A 23,601-nucleotide genomic window follows, 5' to 3' on the forward strand; every position below is an offset into this window, starting at 1 on the left:
TGAATGGCTTACTCCTGTTCCTATGTTCCTAATCTCCTGCTGAATCCCTCACCATGCTTTTATTACCTCCAGACTCGACTATTCCAATGCTGTCCTGGTTGGCCTCCCATCTTCCACCCTATACACACTTGAGCTCATCCAAATCTTTGCTGCTCATAACCTGACTCGCACCAAGTCCCGTTCACCCATCGCCCCTGTGCTTACTGACCTACATTGACTCCCACAAATTTAAAATTCTCATCCTTATGTTCAAATCCCTCCGTGACCTCACCCCTCCCGATCTCTAACCTCCTCCAACCCTACAACCCTCTGAGAATTCTGCATTTTTCCAATTATGGTCTCTTCTGCATCTCTGACTTTCTTTGCCCCACCATTGGCGGTTGTGCCTTCAACTGTCTAGGCCCTAAGCTTTTGAATTCCCAGCCTAAACTTCAACACCTCTCTCTCCTCCTTTAACACGATCCTTAAAACCTACCTCTTTCGCCAAGCTTTCAGTCACCTGTCCAAATGCCTCCTTCTTTGTCTTGGTGTCAATTTTTTTTGTCTGATTACACTCCTGTGAAGCGCCTTGGGATGTTTTATGACATTAAAGGCGCTATACAAATGCATGTTAGGAACATAGGAACAGGAGTAGGCCATTCAGCCCCTCGTGCCTGCTCCACCATTCGATAAGATCATGGCTGATCTGTGACTAACTCCATATACCCGCCTTAGGCCCATATCCCCGAATACCTTTGGTTGCCAAAAAACTATCTATCTCACATTGAAATTTAGCAATTGAGCTAGTATCAATTGTCGTTTGCGGAAGAGAGTTCCAAACTTCTAACACCCTTTGTGTGTAGAAATGTTTTCTAATCTCACTCCTGAAAGGTCTGGCTCCAATTTTTAGACTGTGCCCCCTACTCCTAAAATCCTCAACCAGCAGAAATAGTTTCTTTCTATCCACCCTATCCGTTCCCCTTAATATCTTATAAACTTCACTCAGATCACCCCTTAACCTTCTAAACTCCAGAGAATACAACCCCAATTTGTGTAATCTCTCCTCGTAACTTAACCCTTGAAGTCCGGGTATCATTCTAGTAAACCTACGCTGCATTCCCTCCAAGGCCAATATGTCCTTCTGAAGGTGCGGTGCCCAGAACTGCTCACAGTACTCCAGGTGCGGTCTAACCAGAGTTTTGTATAGCTGCAGCATAACTTCTGCCCCCTTGTACTCTAGTCCTCAAGATATAAAGTCCAGCATTCCATTAGCCTTCTTGATTATTTTCTGCACCTGTTCACGACACTTCAATGATCTATGTACCTGAACCCCTAAGTCCCTTTGGACATCCACAGTTTTTAACTCTTTACCATTTAGAAAGTACCCTATTCTATTCTTTTTTGATCCAAAGTGGATGACCTCACATTTGTCTACATTGAATTCCATTTGCCACAATTTTGCCCATTCACCTAATCTATCAATATCCCTTTGTAATTTTATGTTTTCATCTACACTGCTTACAATGCCACCAATCTTTGTGTCATCGGCAAACTTAGATACGAGACTTTCTATGCCTTCATCTAAGTCGTTAATAAATATTGTGAATAATTGAGGCCCCAAGACAGATCCCTGCAGGACTCCACTAGTCACATCCTGCCAATGTGAATACTTACCCATTATCCCTACTCTCTGTCACCTTTCGCTCAGCCAATTTCCTAACCAAGTCCATACTTTTCCCTCGATTCCATGGGCTTCTAACTTAGCTAACAGTCTCTTATGTGGGACCTTATCAAATGCCTTCTGGAAGTCCATATAAATAACATCCATTGACATTCCCCTGTCCACAACTTTAGTCACCTCTTCAAAAAATTCAATCAGGTTAGTCAGGCACGACCTACCTTTCACAAATCCATGCTGGCTCTCCCTGATTAACTGAAAATTCTCGAGGTGTTCAGTCATCCTATCCTTAATTATAGACTCCAGCATTTTCCCCACAACAGATGTTAGGCTAACTTGTCTATAATTCCCCGGTTTCCCTCTCTCTCCTTTCTTGAAAAGCGGAGTGACATGTGCAATTTTCCAATCTAGAGGGACAGTTCCTGAATCTAGAGAACTTTGAAAGATTATAGTTAGGGCATCTGCAATCTGCTCACCTACTTCCTTTAAAACCCTGGGATGGAAACCATCTGGTCCTGGGGATTTGTCAGTCTTTAGTGCTATTATTTTCTTCATTACTGTTGCTTTACTTATGTTAATTTTATCGAGTCCCTGTCCCCGATTCAATATTAGTTTTCTTGGGATTTCCGGTATGCAATCCTCTTTTTCGACTGTAAATACTGACGCAAAGTAATTATTCAACATATCCGCCATTTCCCCATTGTCAACAACAATATCCCCACTTTCAGTTTTTAAGGGGCCAACACTGCTCCTGACCACCCTCTTTTTCCTGATATAACTATAAAAGTTCTTTGTATTGATTTTGATATCCCTTGCAAGTTTCTTTTCATACTCCCTTTTTGTAGCTCTTACTATCTGTTTTGTGACCCTATGTTGATCTTTGTATCTTTCCCATTCGCCAGGATCTGTGCTATTTTTTGCCTTTTTGTATGCCCTTTCCTAACGTCTTATACTGTCCCTTACCTCTTTAGTTGTCCAAGGCTTTTTTTTGGCAAGTAGAGTTCTTGCCCCCAGGGGTATAAACCAGTTCTATATCTCATTAAATGTTTCTTTAAGCATTTCCCACTGATCATCAGTCGTTTTACCCATTAACAGATTTGCCCAGTTTACTGTGGACAGTCTCTGTCTCAACACATTGAAGTCGGCCTTACCCAAGTCTAGAATCTTAGCAGCTGACTCACTTTTTTCCCTTTCAAACACTACCTTGAACTCGATCATGTTATGATCGCTATTGGATAGATGTTCACGCACAGTTAAGCTGTTCACTAAATCTGGTTCATTACTCATTACTAAATCTAGTATGGCTTGCCCCCTTGTTGCCTCTTGGACACACTGCTGTAGAAAACTATCCCGGACACACTCAAGAAATTCACTACCTTTCTGACAGTTGTTAGTCTGCTTTCCCCAATCTTTGTGAAGGTTAAAGTCCCCCATTAAGACCACTATGCCTTTCTTACACGCTTGTCTAATCTCTGCATTTATACAATCTAGCACTTCAGAGCTGCTGCCAGGGGTCCTAAACACAACTCCCACTATAGTCTTAGATCCTTTCCTATTTCTCAGTTCAACCCATAAGGTCTCTGTTGGCTGCTTACCTCTCGTTATATCCTCCTTTATCATTGAATTGATTTCATTTCTAATCACTAAGGCTACTCCTCCCCCTCTTCCATTTTCCCTATCTCTCCTGTAGACCTTATAACCCGGTATATTTAGTTCCCAATCCTGACCATCCTGCAGCCATGTCTCAGTGATAGCTATCATGTCATACCCTCCAATTTGAATTTGAACCTGTAGTTCATTTAATTTATTCCTTATACTCCGTGCATTTGTATATAGAACTCTTCGTTGGGCCACACACCCTAGTCTGACCTTCAGCTTTGATGCTGGGATAATCACCTTATGCCTTCTAGTTTTCACTTTATCTGTAGTGTCTAAAGTACACTTTCTTTTCGCTGCTCTACACTTTTCCCTTTCACTTGTTCTTGAACAACTGTTTGTACTATTTGTATTGTAAATTTCCACTGGGTCTTCCCCTCTCTTGCTGCTCTCAACTTTACTCCCTGCTGACTCCCCGCTAAGGTTCCCATCCCCCTGCCACTCTAGTTTAAACCTTCCCCAACAGCACATGTTGTTGATGTTGCTACTTACATCAAGACCATTTGGTTAAAGAAAGCTCATCTTTCTCCTCCACCCCTACGAACAGTAAAGAGCAAAATGTATCTGTATGGAGTAAAGTACAAACAGCAGGAACTAGCATGTCAAAATAGTTGTAAATTACAATGACTTAAATAGATGCAAAATCTACACGATGTGGGTCTGACTGAAAAGCAAATCTACAATGATTCCATTGAACAAAGTACAATAACATATACTACATTATAATCAGAAGAAAATCTGGTTCTAAGTAAAATATTAACATTCCTATTCAATAATATACAGCAAGTTAATTAGATTACAGTATCAGAACATATGTCTTTTGATCACATTGAGATTGAGAGAGTATTTACATTGTTGAAACAAAATCCAATTATGGCAGCCTGCACTTCTTAGTTTGTTTCACAGGAAGTATTGATGCAATATTAGCTGTACCAGTGACTGTAAAGAGCTATCAAGTTTAACTGGAGAATTGAGATTGATCTAAACGGTGTGGTTCATCCTAGGCAGCTGTGAGCCGTGTGGTTGCAGGAGGCCCCTGAGGTTGCAGAAGGGTCTAATATGACTCACCGGGAATACAGTTACAGTTCTGAAGAAAAAAGGTTAAGTAAATAGTTCCAATACATCTTGTGTAGGGTCCTGGAATAGTTGCTGCTTAGGTACCCATGCTAATCAGCAGCTTGGCTACATTGTCAACATGTCTTCTGGACATTTATTTGTAGATATGATTTGGAGTAGCTGGAGGCCTGCCATACCTCTTCTGCTTGTTTTTATTCTTTATCCTCCACTTCTGCTGACAGGAAAGTAAAGAAAACATAGCTGGTCCTATTGGCCCTAATTTCTGAGCATGCATATCACTCAGCTACCTTTAATCTAGTTATTGTTCTGGTACTGTTTTGATTTCATTACTGCTGCACCAAGTATAAGCTGCCGATGCTGGTCTCTTTCAGTGTAAGCAAGTATATCTTCAAGAGAAGTCTCATGTTATTTTTGCTTCACACTAGCAGCAGAATTGAAAAGATCAGCCTGTCTTGTCAGCTCTTTGCAATCTATAGAAAACAAAATGGCAGTAGAATGGTAGTAAGCAGCACTTGGAGTGTGCATTTGAGTAAACACTTGAAACTCTGTCACTTCCCCCCAGTTAATACAATTGTGAGAAGACAATATAACTGTGCGCTCCCCTTTCGTACTGATGGCAATTCTGCACTGTCCAGTCCAATATAACAAAAGCATAAGTGTCAGATAAATGCATCTGTTCCTTTTGAAATCCAGTTAACTAATGGTTACAGCTTTGGAGTGACTTCATTCAGATTTTTTTAGAAAGATTGTCAGCCCTTGGTGAGCACAAGATAGTTACGGATGAAGATGATCATTCTGGTCCATCTTAGTCTGTTCCTGGCTGCAGTGTGTACTGCAGCAACTCGCCAAGGCTTCTTCAACAGCACCTCCCAAACCCACGACCTCTACCACCTAGAAGGACAAGGGCAGCAGGAACATGGGAAAACCACCACCACCTGCACGTTCCCCTCCAAGTCACACACCATCCTGACTTGGAAATATATCGTCGTTCCTTCATCGTCGCTGGGTCAAAATCCTGGAACTCCCTACCTAACAACACTCTGGGAGAACCTTCACCACACGGACTGCAGCGGTTCAAGAAGGGAATGGGCATTAAATGCTGGCCTTGTCAGCGATGCTCACATCCCATGAATGAATAAAAAAAAGTCCACCCAGAAAGTTCCTGAATCCCTCCATTTTAGTATCCAATTATTTCCTAGAAGATTCCAGGGCTTTCATGTCCACTACTCTTCCTGGAAATCTATTTCATATGTTGATCACCCTTTGTGTAAAGAAGAACTTTCTGACATCAGTCCTAAATTTATCTTTTACTGGCATTAGTCCATGAACTACTCTCGCTATATAACTTGGTGATATTCCAGGTTTACCTTTTCCATTCCCTTAACTATCTTCTATGCCTCTATAAGATGACCTGACTAAGACCTTCTTTCCAGGATGATGAACACACATTTCTTTAGTCCTTCCTCATAACTTGGACCTTGAACACTAGGCTTCAGCCTTGTGGCTCTTTTCTGCACTGCCTTTAGTGCTTGAATGCCCCCCTTGTGTCTCAGTAACTAGGACTGAATGCAGTACTGAAGGCGTATTCTGATGAGAGCATAATACAGTTTGGTCACAACTTGCACTGACTTGTATTCTACTGTTTTGGCTATGTAAGTTTGACATCCTATTGGCTTTTGTTGATTGCTGCTCAGCAATGGTTGGACATGTTGAGCATCAAATCTACAAAGATCTCTTTCAGCTTCATCCTTAACTGTTTCAACACCATGGAGTACATGTGTCACTTACTTTTCATTTGTCTGCACACTCCCCACTTACATATTTTATTCTACTCATTCTGCAATTTCTAAGCTGCTTCCTCCGATTGCCCCTCCTAAACTGCTTCCAGTGTTTGAATGTCTCCCTTGGTGACCATGATTGTACACAGTACTCAAGCTGTGATATAACGAGAGCACTCTACAGTTTGAATATGACTTCTTCTGACTAGGACTCCACTGTTTTGGCTATAGTGTTCAACATTCTATTTGCTTTGTTGATGAAAGTACCCACCTCTCTCGATCGCTCTGCTACCTCTGCTGCCAGACTGCTTGTCGAACATCTAGTCCTGGATGAGCTGCAATTTCCTCCAGTTAAATATCAAGAGGACCAAAGCCATCATCTTCGGCCCCTTTCGCAAACTCTGTACTCTTGCTACCGATTCCATCTCTTTCCCCAGCTCTGTCTCAGGCTAGACCAGACTGTTCACAACCTTGGCATCCTATTCGACCTTGAGCTGAGTTTCTAATCCATATTATTTCCATTACAAAGACCACCTACTTCCACCTCTATAACATCGCCTGTCTCCGCCCCTGCCTCAGCCTGTCTGTTGCTGGAACTATTCCAATGCTCTTCTGGCTGGCTTTCCATCCTCCAACCTCCGTAAACTTCAACTTATCCAAAATTCTGCTGCCATTATCCTATCCCACACCGCGTCCCACTTGCTGACCTACATTGGCTCACGGTCCCCCATTGCCCCAAGTTTATAATTCTCATCCTCATGTTCAAATCCTGCCATGGTTTCACGCCCCCCCCCCCCCACCCCATAACTTTCTCCAGCCCTACAGCTGTCCCATAACTCTGCATTCCTCCAACTGTGGACTCTTGTGCATCCCAAAATCACTTCACCTCCATGCTTTCAGCCGTCTCGGTCCTGAGCTCTGGAATTCCCTGCCTACACCTCTCCACCTCTCTCTCCTCGTTTAAGCCCCTCTTTAAAACCCACCTCTTTGACAACACCGGATTCCTTGTCCCACATTTGATACTATATGTTTGACATGTTTTATAGTGAACGTAATAAAAGTTCTCTTTCTCTCCCAAGTCCATAGAACACAGTGAAAACATTGCATTAAGCACACAAATTGTGGTGCCATATTATGTATATAATGTACTAGTAAACTTACCTTCTAAATGAACCAATCTGCTGATCTCACCGAGCCAACTCAAGTATGCTGCTTATTTTATGCAGGTTTTGTCTTTTCTTGAGCTATATAAATGGATGTTTTACAATTAATTGTAAAAGATTATAAATTAATCAAATTAGTTCCAAATAAGAGATAAGAAGAGAAATTGGGAGCTTGGAAATCTAAAATGAAAATGAAAAAGCTGGAAATACACAAGGTCCTATAGCACTTGAAAGACAAAAGACAGGTTATCATTTCGGGTAGATTCTAATAAAGGATCCCAAACAAAACATTAACATGTCTTTTCTCTTCAATGATGTTGCAACTGCTGTGCATTCTCACCATTTTCTGTCAAAACAAAAATAGCCTGCATCTTCACTGTTGAATTCAAGACTAATCTCACAGCTTACTACTCTAACTTATTCTATCCCAGGACCACAAAACATCCCTCAAATGTCCCTCAGTCTTTTCTTCCTCCTACAATCTTCAGGTTTTTAAAACCCTAGGTGCCTTCTAACCATTATGTCCTTTTTTATCTCATTCTCTTTTACGCTTTTCAACATTGTTGATGTCTTGTTTAGGCCCTTCATTTTGATGCTTCAGTTTCAATGAAAGCAAAAGAACAGATGATGATGGTGGCACTGTAGTGCCCTCTGACACATAAAGGGTGAAATTTTACCAGTGTAGGCACAAGGGGAGTCAATTTTCTAATACTGGGATTCGAAGTCTCAAAAAAGATCTCCAGGAATTGTAAATAAGATTACAGAAAGGACTAGGAGACATAGCCTAAAAATTAGAGCCAGGACTTTTAAGAGTGAAGTTAGAAAACACTTCTACGCACAAAGAGTGGTCGAAGTTTGGAACTCTTCTGCAAACGGCAGTTAATGCTAACTCAGTTGTTAATTTTAAATCTGAGATTGATAGATTCTTGTTAACCAAAGGTATTAAGGGATATGGAGTTAGGTCACAGATCAGCCATGATCTCATTGAATGGTGGAACAGGCTCAAGGGGCTAAATGGCCTACTCCTGTTGCCGTGTTCCTATGACAAATACTGGAAATATAGTAAGGAAACTTTTTCCCATCTAATAATACGTTTTTATCCTTATCAAACAACATAACTGAAAACCAGCTTCTCTCTTCCATAATTCCAAACTTCCACCCTTCTAAATGTTCTGGATTACCACACTGTGTCAAGAGATGACAATTATTACTTTTATTCTGCAGTGCAATAACGTAGAGGTAAACATTAATATAAATCAATGGTTAGAGCTCAGCAAGGTCCAGATAGAAATTTGCATTTTCATTGTCTTGTTTTAGTAAGTGTTGTACCCATCTGCCTCTGCTGAGGAATGGAACTTTTTTTTTTAACAATTTCGTTACTCCATGTCAGCTGAAAATACTCCCAAATCAGGTATAGGTTAGTTGCAAATTAGAGGTCCCAATACTTTTCGAATAAGTGATTTAATCCCTACCTTCACCAGAGTAACATTTTCCTTTGTAAACTATCTATCTTTGAGCCTTTATGAGAGGACTAATTTTAGTGCCAAAGACCTGTTCCCACTTGGAAATGAGTATTAACTGCTCAAGCTCATTGTACTTGGGACAAAAGTCTTCAGTCAGGTTCCTAGCAGTCTGGGCTGGATTTAAGGGTTAGAGTCCCACCTCTAATTCAGGAACAATGATTGCTCAAGCCTGCAGTATCCCAGGTGAACAAAATTAATCTCTTTTGCAGAAAAGTCTGCCCTAACGGACAAAGAACAATTGAAATGGCAGTTCAAATATAAAAGACCATAAATCTGTTTTAGTTAACACAGGTTTTTCTTTAAAGGAAACATGTTTGTGTTAATGTGCTTACACCACTGCGGCAGAAATATTCCTACAGCTCAGGTGGAGTTCCAGTGATTAGAATGTCTGGCACACTCATGTGCTATTGTCACACTGAGCCTGGTTGTTGGCTGTTATTAACAGCCTGAGTGACTGTATGCAATAAACTTAATGTACAAAATTGATGAAAAGTTACAGCACCCCATATTAGACAGAAGAGGCATGTCAGGAATTACCATAAAGTTTAGAATGTCAATTAGATTTTAATGTTTCTAAACAAGATTGTTTTACTTGGATGGCCAAAGCCAGCGAGACCCAGGTAAAAAAGGTTATTTCATTCTTCGGTTCTGTCATATTTAAATATCGAATATAGCCATAAAAAAGCTCCAGGATAAATAGTTGTTCTAAAAAAAACACAGCATTATTCTTCACTACAATAAATCTATTGAGTAAAATTTGTTGGGATGTTTCCCAATTCATTCAAAAGGTTGTAAAACAAAATATTCAATTACTGGAGAAAGCATTCTTCTCTAAATCAAACAAAGAGCCAATGAAGAACAAATGCTAAATCAGTTCTAAAGAGTGAAACACTGTGACCAAGTAATAGTTTCAGCTGAATTTTGACCAGATACTCCATTCCAAAAGGTCGCTAAATGGATTTTAAATGACTGCATGGTGTTCATGACATGTTTGATTTAATTATTCATTTTTTGTTTCACCAGTGATGGTGTGCAAAAGCTCCTAGAACTACTACTTCTAGTAGTTGCTTTATGGTCACTAATGTTTTTTTTAAAGGTAGGCAGTTGTTTTCAGACATTGACCTATACAGCTGTTGAATTGTACTCTAGTAAATGAGTATGAATTGTACAGATTTACTGGGTCTCCATATTTTGTCCTTTTTTCTTAACATTCTTAACTCCCCATTAATTCTTTTTGTGACTATATTAAATTTGTACCTTCTTGTTGGGGTCTCCTTGACCAGTAAGCAATCTATCACAACCCATCCTAATCTTGAAACACTATCAGGTCACCCCTTAACGTTCTTAGTTCTAGTCGAAAAAATCCTATTTTTTTTCCAAGTTATTTCATAATGGAAATCCCTCGTTCTACTGCTTTTATAGCCTTCCAGTGTGTTGGTTGAGAAACAAATGTTTACCAGAAGAACTCTCTGCTCTTCAAAAAGTAGCATAAGGTTTTAAACATCCACCTGAACAGACAGATAAGACTGTTCTCCACTGGAGTGTCAACTAAGTCTGTTACAGTTTGGTCTCTCTCCTAATGTTTTTTATTTGTGCTCACAATGAATTGCAGGTTCCATAAGCGAATCCTTATCCACTATGATTCAAAAATTACAATACTGTGTGTGTCATGAGTGACAGTAGCATGCTAGAGATTAACAGTTACCTTTTTTGCAGAAATAGTTCTCAGTAGAACCAGCACAGACTTCTTACTTTGGACTCCTGCTCACCCAAGTTGGAAGAAAACACCACACTGTCAGACCATATTGTTCAGTTGTAAACTTCATTTAGAAGAACTAAAGCACTGGCAAAAGGTGGGAAGTGGTGTTTCACAAGGATTGGTCCTGGGACCCATGTTGTTCATTATTTACATAAAGGATTTGGACTCTGGAATCGGTAGTACAATTCGAAATTTGCAGACGACACCAAATTGAGGGGTATAATTAATATCAAGGACTACGACAAAATACAGGAAGACATTAATAAACTTGCAGAATGATAGGAAGGATAAGGGAGCCACATACTGCTTGGATAAGCGTCTAAATGGTGTGAAAGAGCAGAGGGATCTAGGGGTACAGATACACAAATCACTAAAAGTAGTGACGCAGGTTAATAAGGCCATTAAAAAGCAAACCAAGCACTGGGGTTCATTTCTAGAGGGATAGAGTTGAAAAGCAGAGAAGTTATGTTAAACTTGTATAGAACCTTGGTTTGACCAAGTACTGATGGAGTACTGTGAACAGTTCTGGTCACCATATTATGAAAAGGATACACAGACACAGGAGAAGGTGTAAAAAAGATTTACTAGGATGATACCAGAACTGAGTGGTTAGACCCATCAGGAAAGATTGAGCAGGCTGGGGCTCTTTTCTTTAAAAAGAAGACTGAGCGGTTACCTGAGAGAGATCTTTAAGATTATGAAAGGGTTTTTTTCTATTCGTTCATGGGATGTGGGCGTCGCTGGCGAGGCCGGCATTTATTGCCCATCCCTGATTGCCCTTGAGAAGGTGGTGGTGAGCCGCCGCCTTGAACCGCTGCAGTCCATGTGGTGACGGTTCTCCCACAGTGCTGTTAGGAAGAGAGTGCCAGGATTTTGACCCAGCGACGATGAAGGAACGGCAATATATTTCCAAGTCGGGATGATGTGTGACTTGGAGGGGAACGTGCAGGTGGTGTTGTTCCCATGTGCCTGCTGCTCTTGTCCTTCTAGGTGGTAGAGGTCGCGGGTTTGGGAGGTGCTGTCGAAGAAGCCTTGGCGAGTTGCTGCAGTGCATCCTGTGGATGGTACACACTGCAGCCACAGTGCGCCAGCGGTGAAGGGAGTGAATGTTTAGTGTGGTGGATGGGGTGCCAATCAAGCGGGCTGCTTTATCTTGGATGGTGTCGAGCTTCTTGAGTGTTGTTGGAACTGCACTCATCCAAGCGAGTGGAGAGTATTCCATCACACTCCTGACTTGTGCCTTGTAGATGGTGGAAAGGCTTTGGGGAGTCAGGAGGTGAGTCACTCGCCGCAGATTACCCAGCCTCTGACCTGCTCTCATAGCCACAGTATTTATATGACTGGTCCAGTTAAGCTTCTGGTCAATGGTGGCCCCCAGGATGTTGATGGATAAGGTGGACGTAGAGAAGATGTTTCCATATGCGGGGGAGACCAGAACTAGGGGCCATAAATATACGATAGTCGCTAATAAATCCATAGGGAAGTCAGGAGGATCTTCTTTACCCAGAGAGTGGTTAGAAAGTGGAATCCGCTACCACAAGGAGTAGTTGAGGCGACTAGCATAGATGCATTTAAGAGGAAGCCAGGTAAACACATGAGGGAGAAAGGAATAGAAAGATATGCAGATAGGGTTAGATGAAGGAGGGAGGAGGCTCATATGGAGCATAAACACCGGCATGGACCTGTTAGGCCGAATGGCCTGTTTCTGTGCTGTACGTTCTATGTAATTCTATGTCAGATTTGGAAGCAAAGGGAATTTTTTGAAAAATCATGGAAACAATATTTATACAATAAAAATTGAATCAGTCCACAAGTATTTAAAAAATATCTTTGGAGCAATTTTTTTTACACACAATCCAATAAACCCCAAGATTTGTGAAGGACACCAACTTTATTGGACTTACTGTTCATACGTGGGTACGATGATGTTCTTCCACACGTTTAGACACAACAGGACCTGAACTTAAGATGTGGCAAAAGACTGCATTATGTATCCCAGATCAAGAGGCCTTTGAACAAAAGGCCATCAATCAATAAAGTTCAAAGACACAGTACAGCATCTTGAACATAGCAAGAACATTTGTACATCAAGTTATTGTATGTCCAGGCCTTGCATTATCAGTTAATGCTTTGACAACACAGTTCCTGTGTGATCTCCCTCCCATGTTATAGCCCACAGAGCAACACAGCTTCCACCTTAACACTACTTAGTTCAAAAAACACCACCTTACCTTTTAATTGAAGTCATAAATAAAAAAAACTATAATACTGAAATGTTATCATTTGAAGCAGGATGGAATTATGCTTCTGTCACAAGTATTATCGCATGGTGGGAGCACTGATTGGAGAATCGGGCATTCAGATCAGTGCTCTCAATGCTTCCAATTTTCTAGTGATTAAAGTAGAGGAGGTCAGCCTCACAAAATTTACTGTTATTTCCTGAAATTATTAAGTCCTGCAATAGCCCTGACTCCACAGCTTTCTACATCAGAGGAAAGAGTTGCTGTGCTGCTTCTTTTTGCTGGAATGTACTTAAAAGTTCCTAGCGTTATAATATTTCTGGTTCAAATTTGGCCTTTCAAATTTTAAATAGAATGTAAATTGAATTCTCCTCTACATGGTAATGTTGGATAATGTAACGTTACGCTGCCAGCACCACCTACAGGTATACTTGCAATTGAATGTTACGACCACACATCATTTTATATAAAATTTACACACACACACACACACACATACATAAAAATATATAAATAAATTAATTCGAATAGATGGGGATTGAATTGGGCCGCGTAGCACGCATTGTGTAGGCGCTAGAAGGACAAGGGCAGCAGGCACATGGGAACAACACCACCTGCACGTTCCCCTCCAAGTCACACACCATCCCGACTTGGAAAAATATCGGGTTCCTAAGCCTGGAAAACGGCGTCCGAGATGCGCACGCACACTTCCGGCGTGACAGCCACAGGACGCCATCTTGGTAAAGACATTTGCACCCACGCACCTAACGTATGCCAGCACCATGTAAAGTAGGGAGATTATGACGTTAATCAGTGTACAACGCTGATTTGAAGCAGTTGACGCCATTTTCAAACTCCCCGCTCCAGCCTACGCACTGTCCTAATCGCGCACACATTTTTTATTCGTTCATAGGGTGTGGGCGTCGCTAGCGAGGCCGGCATTTATTGCCCATCCCTAATTGCCCTTGAGAAGGTGGTGGTGAGCTGCCTTCTTGAACTGCTGCAGTCTGTGTGGTGAAGGTTCTCCCACAGTGCTGTTAGGAAGGGAGTTCCAGGATTTTGACCTAGCGACGATGAAGGAACGGCGATATATTTCCAAGTTGGGATGGTGTGTGACTTGGAGGGAAACGTGCAGGTGGTATTGTTCCCATGTGCCTGCTGCTCTTGTCCTTCTAGGTGGTAGAAGTCACGGGTTTGGGAGGTGCTGTCGAAGAAGCCTTGGCGAGTTGCTGCAGTGCGTCCTGTGGATGGTACACACTGCAGCCACGTACGCCAGTGGCGAAGGGAGTGAATGTTCAGGGTGGTGGATGGGGTGCCAATCAAGTGGGCTGCTTTGTCCTGGATGGTGTCGAGCTTCTCGAGTGTTAGAAGCCATGAAGGACCCCCCACCAGCACTATTTAAAGGGAGCGTACAGGAGTTACAGGTTAGTTGCTGGATTAGTTATTTGCACTGCTGGTACAATTGTAGGTGTTTATGGAATTTTCCTATACTTGGAGAAAGTTGAAATATTATATAGAGAGCAGTCTAGCTGGTCGTTCAGTACTGTTCGTGGCATTTAAATTGCTGAACAAGGTTGCTGCCATACATGGATGGCCTGCTAGGGCTTCCTCTGGGAATTGAACATGACTGGGAGCATGCAGAGAGGCACGCAGAGCAGGACAAGCTGCCAGAAGAGAGAGGAGGTGGACGAGGCAGCTTAGGGCACTCAGCAGGAGGCCATATCCAACCAGGGCTTTCAGGGACCAATTCTCTTATCTCAACTTCAGCGACGACCAGTGCATCAGACGGCTGTCGTTCACGAAAGTGGTCGTGACTCAGATTTGTCAACTGCTGCAGCCTCAGAGCAGGGGAAGGACAGCATTGCCTGTGGCTGTCAAGGTAACCACGGTGTTTAATTTTTACGGCTCTGGCTGCTGCTGGCGATATAAGCAACATCTCGCAGTTTGCAGTGCACCGCTGTATAAGGGAGGTCCCTGAGGCCCTGCACACACTCAGAAACAGATTCACCGCATTCCCTCTTGACAGAGACAAGCAGCAGGAGCAAGCATGAGGGTTTGCTCGCATTGCAGGCTTCCCCATAGTGCAGAGTGCCATTGACTACACGCATATTGCCATGCATGCTCCACGTCTGAACTCGGCCGTTTTCATGCACAGAAAGGGATTCCACTCCCTTAATGTGCAGCTGGTGTGCAACCACACGCAGCGCATCATGCAGGTCAATGCCCGCTATCCTGGCAGCAGTCGTGACTCCTTCATTCTGCGGCATTCCAACTTGCCACCTATATTTCAACCAGCACGGCAATCAAAGGCTGGCTACTGGGCGACAAGAGTTATCTCCTCATGACATGGCCCATGACTCCGGTCCGGAAACCACGCACACGTGCACAGCAGGCCTGCAATGAGATCCATGCTGCCACACGGAACATCATCGAGCACATCGTAGGCGACCTCAGACAATGCTTCCGCTGCCTGGAACACTCTGGAGGAGCCCTGCAGTACTCAGCTGAACGGGTATCAAGATTTGTCGTTGTATGCTGCACAACCTCGCCATTATGAGGAAACAGCCTTTGCCACCACCTATCAGGCGAGAACCTGAGCCAGAGGAAGAGATGGAGGAGGAGGAGGTGCAGCAGAGAGTGGAGGAAGAGGCAGGGAGGCAACAAGGTAGACGGGCCCAGTCTGCCAGGGCTCTGCATGACCAGCTGATTAATGAGTGATACCAGTAACCTCAATGACACCTCCCCATTCACCAACAGTCCCTCACTCCTTACCTTTCTGCTCCCACATGACCATCAAATCGTCATCCTTATGATTACACATTGCTTCCTCCTTCAGCTCATTGCAGAAATGTAAACCAACGCCAAATGCAAATTCAAATCAAAATTTATAAATTAACACATGAAATCATGCAAACAAAATGAGACTATTCACCCTTGTGCATTCCCTTAGTGCCTATTGTTCATGTGCCTTTACCTTTCCTAGTGCTCCTGTGAGGTGCATCCCCAGTGGCTGAAGCATGGGTGGAGGAAGGCTGCTGACAATCAATTGAGGAGAGTGCAGACGGCCTTGGAGTTGGAGGACAGCCTCGAGCAGCTCTGGGCCGGGAGGGCTAGGCTGCAGACTGCACCATCTTGGCCTGTGCTACAGCAGTCTGGCCTGGCTGGCTGACAAGCAACAGCAAGGACACTGGCGGAGTGGCAGGGATGGGAGCAGGAATGCTGTCATCCTGAGAGAGGACAGTAGGTTCATCTTCCATGGCACCACTGCCAATCTCCTGGGGCAGCGCCTCAGCAATCCTTGTGATCTGCTGGAGAACAGTTTGCTGGACTGCTGTGATGCGCTGGAAGCCCAGTTCCACAGTGGAACCCAGAGCCACGATACCAGCAGTCTGAGCTTCCAAGGCAACAGTCAGACCTTGGATGGCAAATATCGGGTACGGTAGCATAGTGGTTATGTTACTGGACGAGTAATTCAGAGACCTGGACTAATAATCCAGTGTCATGAGTTCAGATCCCACCACAGCAGCTGGGGAATTTAAATTCAGTTAATTAAATAAAATCTGGAATTTAAAAAAACTAGTGTCAGTAATGGTGGCCATGAAACTACCGGATTGTCGTAAAAACCCATCTGGTTCACTAATGCCCTTTAGGGAAGGAAACCTGCCGTCCGTACCCGATCTGGCCCAAAAGTGACTCCAAACCCACAGCAATGTGGTTGATTCTTAATTGCCCTCTGAAATGGCCTAGCAAGCCACTCAGTTGTATAATCTCGCTAAAAAAAGTCATAAGATTAAAACCAGACGGACCACCCGGCATCGGACCACTAAGCACGGACACGACAAAGGCAAACCAAGCCCAGTCGATCTTGCAAAGTCCTCCTCACTAACATCTGGGGACTTGTGCCAAAATTGGGAGAGCTGTCCCACAGACTAGTCAAGCAACAGCCTGACATAGCCATACTCACAGAATCATACCTTTCAGCCAACGTCCCAGACTCTTCCATCACCATCCCTGGGTATGTCCTGCCCCACCGGCAGGACAGACCCACCAGAGGTACCAGTACAGTGATATACAGTCAGGTGGGAGTGGCCCTGGGAGTCCTCAACATTGACTCCAGACCCCATGAAATCTGATGGCATCAGGTCAAACATGGGCAAGGAAACCTCCTGCTGATTACCACCAACCATCCTCCCTCAGCTGACGAATCAGTCCTCCTCCATGTTGAGCACCACTTGGAGGAAGCACTGAGGGTAGCATGAGCACAGAAAGTACTCGAGGTGGGGGACTTCAATGTCCATCGCCAAGAGTGGCTCGGTAGCACCACTACTGACCGAGCTGGCCGAGTCCTGGGCCTGCGGCAGGTGGTGAGCGAACCAACACAAGGGAAAAATCTACTTGACCTCGTCCTCACCTATCTACCATTCGCAGATGCATCTGTCTATGACAGTATTGGTAGGAGTGACCACCGCACAGTCCTCGTGGAGATGAAGTCCGGTCTTCGCACTGAGGACACCATCCAACGTGTTGTGTGACACTATCACCGTGCTAAATGGGATAGATTCAGAACAGATCTACCAGCTCAAAACTGGGTATCCATGAGGCGCTGTGGGCCATCAGCAGCAGCAGAATTAGGAACATAGGAACAGGAGTAGGCCATTCAGCCCCTCGTGCCTGCTCCGCCATTTGATAAGATCATGGCTCATCTGTGATCCAGCTCCATATACCTGCCTTTGGCCCATACCCTTAATACCTTTGGTTGCCAAAAAGCTATCTATCTCAGATTTAAATTTAGCAATTGAGCTAGCATCAATTGCCGTTTGCGGAAGAGAGTTCCAAACTTCTACCACCCTTTGTGTGTAAAAATGTTTTCTAATCTCACTCCTGAAAGGTCTGGCTCTAATTTTTAGACTGTGCCCCCTACTCCTAGAATCTCCAACCAGCGGAAATAGTTTCTCTCTATCCACTCTATCTGTTCCCCTTAATATCTTAAACTTCGATCAGATCACCCCTTAACCTTCTAAACTCCAGAGAATACAACCCCAATTTGTGTAATCTCTCCTCGTAACTTAACCCTTGAAGTCCGGGTATCATTATAGTAAACCTACGCTGCACTCCCTCCAAGGCCAATATGTCCTTCCGAAGGTGCGGTGCCCAGAACTGCTCACAGTACTCCAGGTGCGGTCTAACCAGGGTTTTGTATAGCTGCAGCATAACTTCTGCCCCCTCGTACTCCAGTCCTCTCGATATAAAGGCCAACATTCCATTAGCCTGATTGATTATTTTCTGCACCTGTTCATGACACTTCAATGATCTATGTACCTGAACCTCTAAGTCCCTTTGGACATCCACTGTTTTTAACTTTGTACCATTTAGAAAGTACCCTGTTGTATCCTTTTTTAATCCAATGTGGATGACCTCACATTTGTCTACATTGAATTCCATTTGCCACAGTTTTGCCCATTCACCTAATTTATCAATATCCCTTTGTAATTTTATGTTTTCATCTACACTGCTTACAATGCCACCAATTTTTGTGTCATCGGCAAACTTACATATGAGACTTTCTATGCCTTCATCTAAGTCGTTAATAAATATTGTGAATAATTGAGGCCCCAAGACAGATCCCTGCAGGACTCCACTAGTCACATCCTGCCAATGTGAGTACTTACCCATTATCCCTACTCTCTGTCACCTTTCGCTCAGCCAACTTCTTAACCAAGTCCGACTTTTCCCTCGATTCCATGGGCTTCTATCTTAGCTAACAGTCTCTTATGTGGGACCTTATCAAATGCCTTCTGGAAGTCCATATAAATAACATCCATTGACATTCCCCTGTCCACTACTTTAGTCACCTCTTCAAAAAATTCAATTAGGTTTGCCAGGCACGACCTACCTTTCACAAATCCATGCTGGCTCTCTCTGATTAACTGAAAATTCTCGAGGTGTTCAGTCACCCTATCCTTAATTATAGACTCCAGCATTTTCTCCACAACAGATGTTAGGCTAACTTGTCTATAATTCCCCGGTTTCCCTCTCTCTCCTTTCTTAAAAAGCGGAGTGACATGTGCAATTTTCCAACCTAGAGGGACAGTTCCTGAATCTAGAGAACTTTGAAAGATTATAGTTAGGGCATCTGCAATGTGCTCACCTACCTCCTTTAACACCCTGGGAAGGAAACCATCTGGTCCTGGGGATTTGTCACTCTTTATTGCTATTATTTTCTTCATTACTGTTGCTTTACTTATGTTAATTTTATCGAGTCCCTGTCCCCGATTCAATATTAGTTTTCTTGGGATTTCCGGTATGCTATCCTCTTTTTCGACTGTAAATACTGACGCAAAGTAATTGTTCAACATGTCCGCCATTTCCCCATTGTCAATGACAATATCCCCACTTTCAGTTTTTAAGGGCCAAAACTGCTCCTGACCACCCTCTTTTTCCTAATATAACTATAAAAGTTCTTCGTATTGGTTTTGATATCCCTTGCAAGTTTCTTTTCATATTCACTTTTTGTAACTCTTACTATCTGTTTTGTGACCCTTTGTTGATCTTTGTAACTTTCCCATTCGCCAGGATCTGACATTTTTTGCCTCTTTGTATGCCCTTTCCTTATGTCTTATACTGTCCCTGACCTCTTTAGTTGTCCATGGCTGTATTTATTCCAGCACAATCTGTAACCTCATGGCCCGGCATATTCCTCACTCTACCATTACCAACAAGCCAGGGGATCAACCCTGGTTCAATGAGGAGTGTAGAAGAGCATGCCAGGAGCAGCACCAGGCATACCTAAAAATGAGGTGCCAACCTGGTGAACCTACAACTCAGGACTACATGCTTGCTAAACAGCGGAAGCAACGTGCTGTAGACTGAGCGAAGCGATTCCACAACCAACAGATCAGATCAAAGCTCTGCAGTCCTGCCACATCCAGTCGTGAATGGTGGTGGACAATTAAACAACTAACGGGAGGAGGAGGCTCTGTACACATCCCCATCCTCAATGATGGCAGAGTCCAGCATGTTAGTGCAAAAGACAAGGCTGAAGTGTTTGCAACCATCTTCAGCCAGAAGTGCAGGGTGGATGATCCAACTCGGCCTCCTCCCGATATCCCCACCATCACTGAAGCCAGTCTTCAGCCAATTCGATTCACTCCACGTGATATCAAGAAACAGCTGAGTGTGCTGGATACAGCAAAGGCTATGGGCCCCAACAGCATCCCGGTTGTAGTGCTGAAGACTTGTGCTCCAGAACTAGCCGCGCCTCTAGCCAAACTGTTCCAGTACTGCTACAACACTGACATCTACCTGACAATGTGGAAAATTGCCCAGGTATGTCCTGTCCACAAAAAGCAGGACAAATCCAAACCAGCCAATTACCGCCCCATCAGTCTACTCTCAATCATCAGCAAAGTGATGGAAGGTGTCGTCGACAGTGCTATCAAGCAGCACTTACTCACCAATAACCTACTCATCAATGCTTAGTTTGGTTTCCACCAGGACCACTCGGCTCCAGACCTCATTACAGCCTTGGTCTAAACGTGGACAAAAGAGCTGAATTCCAGAGGTGAGGTGAGATTGACTGCCCTTAACATCAAGGCAGCATTTGACCGAGTGTGGCACCAAGGAGCCCTAGTAAAATTGAAGTCAATGGGAATCGGGGAAAACTCTCCAGTGGCTGGAGTCACAGCTAGCACAAAGGAAGATGGTAGTGATTGTTGGGGGCCAATCATCTCAGCCCCAGGACATTGCTGCAGGAGTTCCTCAGGGCAGTGTCCTAGGCCCAACCATCTTCAGCTGCTTCATCAATGCCTTCCCTCCATCATAAGGTCAGAAATGGGGATGTTCGCTGATGATTGCACAGTGTTCAGTTCCATTCGCAACCCCTCAGATAATGAAGCAGTCCGTGCCCGCATGCAGCAAGACCTGGACAACATCCAGGCTTGGGCTGATAAGTGGCAAGTAACATTCGTGCCAGGCAATGACCACCTCCCCTTGACATTCAACGGCATTACCATCGCCGAATCCCCCACCATCAACATCCTGGGGGTCACCATTGACCAGAAACTTAACTGAACCAGCCACATAAATACTGTGGCTACAAGAGCAGGTCAGAGGCTGGGTATTCTGTGGCGAGTGACTCACCTCCTGACTCCCCAAAGCCTTTCCACCATCTACAAGGCACAAGTCAGGAGTGTGATGGAATACTCTCCACTTGTCTGGATGAGTGCAGCTCCAACAACACTCAAGAAGCTCGAACACCATCCAGGACAAAGCAGCCCACTTGATTGGTACCCAATCCACCACCCTAAACTTTCACTCCCTTCACCGCTGGCGCACTGTGGCTGCAGTGTGTACCATCCACAGGATGCACTGCAGCAACTCGCCAAGGCTTCTTCAACAGCACCTCCCAAATCCGCGACCTCTACCACCTAGAAGGACAAGAGCACCAGGCGCACGGGAACAACACCACCTGCACGTTCCCCTCCAAGTCACACACCATCCCGACTTGGAAATATATTGCCGTTCCTTCATCGTCGCTGGGTCAAAATCCTGGAACTCCCTTCCTAACAGCACTGTGGGAGAACAGTCACCACACGGACTGCAGCAGTTCAAGAAGGCGGCTCACCACCACCTTCTCAAGGGCAATAAATGCTGGCCTTGCCAGCGATGCCCACATCCCATGAACAAATAAATAAAAAAGATGTTTGTGCTGCAATGGAAGCTGTAACATCGGTCATCAGACGCTGCATCATGTTGGGTTCCACAGGTGTGCTGTATGAGGTGACCACCTGTTTCATGTGGGAAAGGATGGACTCCAAACTCCGCGCAAAGCCCTGTGCCAAGTTGGAGCTGGACTCCTCCATGCCCCTTGACATTGCGTGCTGGCTTTCCAGTGCACCAAGTATTTGGTTGTGTACGCTCATCAGCCGCCTTCTGTAGCCTGGCCCATCGAAGTCTTCATCTGACTCATCGGCAGCAGAACTAGTGAGCGACCTCGCCCTCCGGTGAACTGGCACCTGTGGTATCCATTTCCCCCCCGCCCTGGCTCCTGCGCACTTGTGCCCGGTGTCTCACCACGTGCAGATCCCTCCTTTAACCTAGCCTCTGAAGTACGCACATTGTCCGTATCTGAGCTGGTGCCTGTGAGTGTAAGATCGATTGACGGTGTATCTGCATCATCACTGTTCCTCTGACCCCTCTGACGGTGCTGGTTACAGTTCTTGGGTATCCGCAATACAAAACGACACAGGTTGAGTTGTGGTGAGGAGAGAAGAGAAAGTAACACGTGTGCTTACACCATCTGCAGCTTGAGAGTCAGAAAAGATTGTGTGATGAGGGAGAGGTGGGAAGCGAGAAGGAAGATTAGGTATGCAGAGACCCTCATCATTGATACCTCCAGCACCACCAACAGTCACGGCCACAGCAGTGGCCCGCCCAATGATCGACAGTGCTGTCTCCTCCGTGAAGGTGAAGACATGTAGGTGCGCCTGTCCTCCCCCAGGTCTTTCCTGCTGCCTGTTGTTATGCACCACCTTCTCCTGCAAGAAAGAGGGAAGTGTGTCAGTGTCCTGCAAGATGTTTGGGTGATGTGGCTGTCATGGATGAATAGCTGCCAGTGTGTATGACCTGTGAGTTGTGGGTGTGTGGCTTGCATGAGTGGTACTGTGTGAGGGTGAGATGCAGCATCTGATTTGAAGAGTTCTGTACTTATGGAAGGAGTTGGTTGGTAAGGTGATGGGGGTATATTGCATGGAGCAGTGGATGAGGCTAATGGTGCAGTTGGTAGGATATGCCGCTTGACAGTTGAAGTCACTCACCTTGACCACTCATGTCAAATTATTGAAGTTCTTCCTGCACTGCGTCCATGTGCATGGTGCAGTGCTCCTGGCATTTACCTTGTGCGCCACTTCCTCCCACTGCCTCTTCAGCATATGTCTGGAGGGCCTCCTGCCCCCCATGGATAAAGGATGCCCCTCCGTGCGCCCACCTCTTGCACCAAGGCCTCTCGAGCATCATCCGAGAAACTTGGTGCAGGCCCACATTCTTCAATATATTCCAGAACAAAGTTAGTTACCACACCAATTCCAGGTCTCCCTGCACCTCCCCTTTAAGAGGCCCAGGCTGCCTTTTAAGTAGTGCTAACCACTCCCGATATCGAGGCCCTCTGCTGGTGTGTGCAGCCGATTAACAGCAGGTAGCGCTGGCTGCATGCAGCAATCACTGAAATCACCAGGCAGCACGAATGTTACGTGCAGCCTGCATCGCAGTGACTAGGCACGGGTTAATCGCACGTCGCGATCCCTGCGCCCGTTTTCGGGGATTAACCAATTTAACCCCTGTAATCTCCATAGCTATTCATCTACTGCTGGGAAAAAAGTATGTAATATACTTGTGACAGGATGCTATCTATCTTCAGATATCACAACAACTTATACATATCTAGTGACTTTAAAGAAACAAATCTTCAGAAGTCGCCTTACAAGATGGTGGGGGGAGAGGAAATGGACAGTGAGTTGGAGGAAACGAACAGTGTTGTCAATGAGATCATTTTGAGCAGGTTTTGAAGATGTAATAGATGTTGCAAAACTGAGGGATTTAGGTAGAAAATTCCAGATTTCAGGTATGCAGTGGTTGAAGGCTCTATCACCAATAGAGGCATGAAGGGTGGTGGGGGGGGGAAGCACAGTGGACCAGAGTCTAAAGAGCAAAGGCTGTAAGTTGGGATCTAAGCCATGGAGGGATTTGTAAGT

The 23,601-nt window shown here is 44.5% G+C and overlaps 1 protein-coding gene across 3 annotated transcripts in view; it reads left to right on the forward strand.

Annotated features, from left to right (window-relative positions):
- xrcc4 (X-ray repair complementing defective repair in Chinese hamster cells 4) overlaps positions 1-23,601 on the forward strand; it is a 422,078-nt gene that overhangs the window by 354,041 nt on the left and 44,436 nt on the right. The gene's annotated exons all lie outside the window — the stretch shown is intronic.

Source organism: Heptranchias perlo, chromosome 4 (genome assembly GCF_035084215.1).
Source record: "Heptranchias perlo isolate sHepPer1 chromosome 4, sHepPer1.hap1, whole genome shotgun sequence".
In the NCBI taxonomy this organism is placed as follows: domain Eukaryota; kingdom Metazoa; phylum Chordata; class Chondrichthyes; order Hexanchiformes; family Hexanchidae; genus Heptranchias; species Heptranchias perlo.